Source organism: Drosophila suzukii, assembly GCF_043229965.1.
Source record: "Drosophila suzukii chromosome Y unlocalized genomic scaffold, CBGP_Dsuzu_IsoJpt1.0 scf_Y1, whole genome shotgun sequence".
Lineage (NCBI taxonomy): Eukaryota > Metazoa > Arthropoda > Insecta > Diptera > Drosophilidae > Drosophila > Drosophila suzukii.
Window position 1 is genome coordinate 1,860,060 of NW_027255895.1, and position 5,054 is coordinate 1,865,113.

At 36.5% G+C, this 5,054-nt stretch overlaps 1 long non-coding RNA gene across 1 annotated transcript; it reads left to right on the forward strand.

Annotated features, from left to right (window-relative positions):
• Positions 1-4,041: 4,041 nt before the first annotated feature.
• LOC139353958 (uncharacterized) lies at positions 4,042-4,704 on the forward strand. The gene is made up of 2 exons (XR_011605022.1): positions 4,042-4,401; positions 4,514-4,704. It is a non-coding gene; the product is annotated as an uncharacterized lncRNA (long non-coding RNA).
• The last annotated feature ends 350 nt before the right edge of the window (positions 4,705-5,054 follow it).

Sequence of the window (5,054 nt, forward strand, 5' to 3'; positions counted from 1 at the left end):
CAGGACAAAAGCGAGTATACGAACACAGAAAATGCTACTAGATATGCCGTTTTTTGACGCGTTTATGATTATTATGAGGATTTATATCGGTGAGTTTGGTCCTGCATCCTTGTGAAATTTGTGCCAAATCAACATGTAAGTAAAATATTTATTCTAAAATTAAAAAGTTCAATATTATATTGTGTGCATTGTGTATTTTCGGGATCGATCTCTTATATGTATACATACATAAATAAATACATGAAAAGTGTAACAATTGTCTACATATATGTACTTACATACATATAGTGCAGAAGTTAATACATCTTAAAAATATAACAATTAAATGGTCAATTAACAAATAACAATATGAATATGTATGATTTTACAAGCAACTTTTAACGTCCCTAAACAATGTTGTTGGCGATGGTAAGTACATTTTTTTAAGTAATGATATTTTAATTTAAGAACTAAGTTCTTTTACATCTTAGCAGAAGGCATTTAAATATAAAATCTGTCCACAACTTGACCAACACAGGGACCGAGGAGTACAGATCTCAGGGTAATTCAGGGGACCACAACATTGAATATTTTGACAGTAATGAAGATTTGGACGATATTCCGAGTGGCTCTCAAAATGGAATCCCTCAAAGTGCTGAAACTAGTTTAAAATTATCATTTGAAGAAATGATAGCTAGCTTCGAAGAAAAAATATTAGGAGTATGCCAGCAAGCACTAACCGAATTGCATTCTAAAGATAATTTTTGTAGAAAAGATGTTTTAATTGTTCAGAACGTCAGAACGTCAGTAAATGCGTCCATAGTGAAATCTATTAAAGACTTACTTTTAAATGAAATTTCTGCCGAAATTCGGTGTCAAGCTAAATTGTTTTTGGACTTTTGCTCCAATCCATTTAAAAGCATTGGTACGGAACACAAGTTTTTAAAGAAACTACATAGTGACAAAAGTTTTGAAATGCCTAGTGTATTCAACTCTTTCTACATCGAATATAAAGGGCTGTATTATGCCAATTCAATTCCAATTAAAAAAATTTTTCGAGCTTCCTGGTGTTTTGAGAAAAACTTTAGACCTTATGAAAAAATATGACAGCGACAATCACATAACCCATTATGTAAATGGCACTTCTTTCAGAGAAAAAGTTACTCACTTCAAAAGAAAAATTGTTATACCAATATTTTTATATTTAGACGGGTTTGAAATGAATAATCCGTTAGGAAGCCATGCAGGCGTCGATAACATATGTGGGGTGTATTACACTATGCCAGTTATTCCTCAGCACACACTTTCAAAACTGGATTATGTTTTTGTTGCTGCATATTTTAAAAGCAAGTACGCCAAAAAATATGGAAATGACCCGTTCCTAAAGCCTCTAGTTGACGTTTTCAAAAGTCTAGAAGAAACTGGAATAGAAATAAGTAATAATAAAAGAGCACAACGAAGGTTATGTTCAATTATTTAAAAAACCACTTAAACCCTAGTACCATTTTTTAACTCACTACCCCGAAATTATTCGAAGAAGTGGTCCCCCCAAACACTTTTGGAATTTTAGATTCGAGGCGAAACATAGAGAAGCTAAGATTTATTCTAGAAATGTAATGTGCAGGAAAAACATTCCGTACTCGCTGAGCATTAAGTCAAGCTTAAAGTTTTCCTCGTTTTTAGAAAATAATAATATAGAAGGATTCCCCAAAACATTTTCTATAATTAAAGAAACTTTTTGCGATTTAGAAACAGCAGAGTTTTCCGATATGCTAGGTAGTTTAAAAAATAGTTTTAAAAACGTTATAATAAATAGTTTACAATACAAAGGGGTAACTATAAAAATGATTTTTGTTTAACAATAAGACAAAATGAGGAGGGTATAAAGTTTCATAAAATAAGATACATTTTAATTAATAATGACGAAGAAATATTTATTTTAAGTGATCAATATGATGTTTTGGAGTTTAGTGAGCACTATCAAGCCTATACAGCTGGTGGAAAAGAAAATTCTTTAAAAATTAATAACATAAGTAGTTTCCAAGGTCCCCCTGTGAAATATCATAAAAAAATGCTGTTAGCTATGTAAGATTAAAATCATTTTAAATAAAAAATAATATATGAAATAGTAATAAAAGAAAAACAACATACAGCGTGATTTTATTGGGTTTGGGATTATTGGGATACCACGAAAAACAAAATAATATACATTTTATACTACAGGCAACGGGGAAATCGTATAAGTCTTATACGAAATACTATAAAATGTATACTAACGATTTCGATAAATAGCTCAAAAAGTATACTACGGCTCTCTAGATTAGTTTAATATCTATATGAAATAGTATAAAACGAAGACTACATAGCATAGCTTTTATACTAAATAGTATAAAAAGTAAACTATCAGCAAAAATTTCAGTACACTGAGTGAGTATAGATTGTATACTCGTTAGTTTAACTTTGATAACTTCGAAAGTTTCAGTTTAATACTTTCGGTGTCATAAGGTTAATACACATCTTATCAAGATATTTTTGACACTCAACAGTTTAGTTTTAATGTACGAATAGTTTAGTTTCTATGATCATTTTTTTTTTGGGTGTATGGTTTTCAGACCACACTCTAATCGGGCAACTTTTATGTTATTTATATAATTTTAGACATTTGTTTTATATAATAAATGAAAAAATATGCATCGCAGTTCCTAAAAAAAACAATTTTGCAACACAGTGCAGAGGGGAAAAAAAAATGCGCTCTTGGTAGCGCCGTCGGTTCACTTTTCCTTGGTTTGGCTTGGTGCGCCCGACGGTACCGGTGCTGGCTGCACAGGCTGTACTTCTATGGTGGGGATCCGGTCCTGACAGGTTGTTACTTCTTTGGTGGGGCACCGGTGCTGGTGCACAGGTGTACTCGCAATTTGGGGAGTAGAGTGGTCCCTCGCAGTCATCCGCGCACGTCTTCTTCAGCATTGGAATGGCGACTTTTTCTGGAGGAGGCAATGTTTTTATAGTTTTGGCAATATTTGGGATTACAGGGTTTTTTATATTCATTTATTCCCTACAATTATATACAAGTAAAAGTAAGTTCAAGAACAGGAGTAGGGGGCCGTGGTTGCGCGGTATCACCGCAAGGTATTGCTTCGCGCAATGGTAGCCTCCTAGGCTGTAGCTTTTCTCCTCTCGTTGTCGGTGCGACGCAGCGTTCGCAGTAAGCTCGCTGGCTGGGGGTTCCCGTCGCTTCCCAATTCGCCTCCTTCAGCAGCATGAGGGGCACAAAAGTTTCTGGCGAACTCTTGCCCCGGTGGTCTCCATGAGTATCTGGCGGTCATAGCCAAAGTGGCGACATTAAAAAAGGACATGCTGAGCGTCCTTGACAATGCCACTGCCGCACTCTGGGCAACCGTCCTCCGTGTCGTGCCCAAAGCGCTTAAGGAAGCTTCGGAAGCAGCCGTGTCCACTCAGCGCCTGCGTGAGGTAAAAATCCACCTGGCCGTGCTTCCTATTTGGCCATGGCTCTATGCTGGGGATGAGCTGGTGCGTCCAGCGACCCTTGCTGGAGTTGTCCCAGGCTGCCTGCCAGTTGACGAAGCTCTGTATCCTGGCCCTTCTCTTCACCTCGGTCTTGGTACTGCGGTCCGCCTGTTCGCCTGCTAGAGCCGCGCGAATCTCCTTGGCCTCCCGCACCAGTTCACACAGGGGAACTTGGCCTGCGATGATAAGCGCTGCGTCGTCCGAGATCGTCCTGAAGGCACTCGAAAATCTGACGGCGCACAGGCGGTACGTCGAGTTAACACCTCGCATGAAGCTGCTCACAGCAGTGGCCTAAGCCCACACTGGAGCCTGCGTCTGTCCTGCTTCGGTCCCCTGGTATTCAGCAGGATACTGCAGAGCGAACGAACTCCAGGTGTTCGCGGTAGGAGAGGCGGGTGTCCAGCATGACTCCCAGGTACCCTACGGCACGCTGAGATGTTGTCGTTGTCCCTCCGATCTGAATATGCGCCGACTCCACTGCTTTCCTGCTTGAAATCAGCACCGCTTCAGTTTTGTGTAAGGCCAGCTCTACACTCAAAAAAAAAATCACCATAAATATTAGAAAATCGCCCGTGATTTCAAAACGCCATTGAATTAAGAAATATTTTCTTGATTATAGAAAAAATGCCTACAATTTAAGGAATTCGCCATAATTTTTTTTTTTTTTTGTAATGAAGAAGAGGAAGAATCCCACTTTTTCTTCAATTAATGGCGAATTTTTCTTGATTTTTTTTCTTGAAATAATGGTAAATTCTTACTTAAATTTAGGAAAGAAATACCCATATTTTAAGAGAAAGTGACTTTTTTTTATACATTTTGATGGTGGTCTAGCTGGTAAAGACGTCCGGTCAATAAACAATCGAACAAAAGTACCTGGTTCGAGCCCACGCCACGGCAAGTGTACCCTTTGTTTATTTATTTTTCTTTTTTTTTTAATTTATGTAATTTTTATTCTTATTAGTTTCGCTTTTCTATTTACCAAATTGTTTAAACGGTTGTTAAAAAGGTTTAGATTAGAATAAACGTTATTTGTATGCGTAAAGCTGGACCAAAAGCACCTTAGCCCTCTTTAGTCATTGTATGACAAGAAGCACGCGTGGCCGAATGGTTAAGACGTCTGGCTATGGTGTGAGCAGTTGCGGGTTCGAGTTCACGCCGGGGTTGTCTGAGGTAAGGATTTTTCCATTTGTTATATTTATTTATATGTTTATAAAAAGTATTTATATAAAACAAATCTTTAATAAATTCAGGTAAATATAAAAATTTTCAGACTGTAGTAATAATTGCCATTAAAATTAGAAACGGTTTTATCCATTTAAAATTCAACATTGGTATACAAAACCAACCAAATTCCTCAAATGTAAGGTGTAAAATGTAAAATGATGTAATCTTACATCATAAATATTTTTTTTCTTATTTTAATAAATTTTTCCTTAATTTTAAGGTTTTTTACCATACATTTAAGAAAAATTTGTCATTATTTCCAGAAATGGCAAACCATAAATTCAAGAAAATTATTTATTTAAAATAAAGGTGAGTCGCCGTTG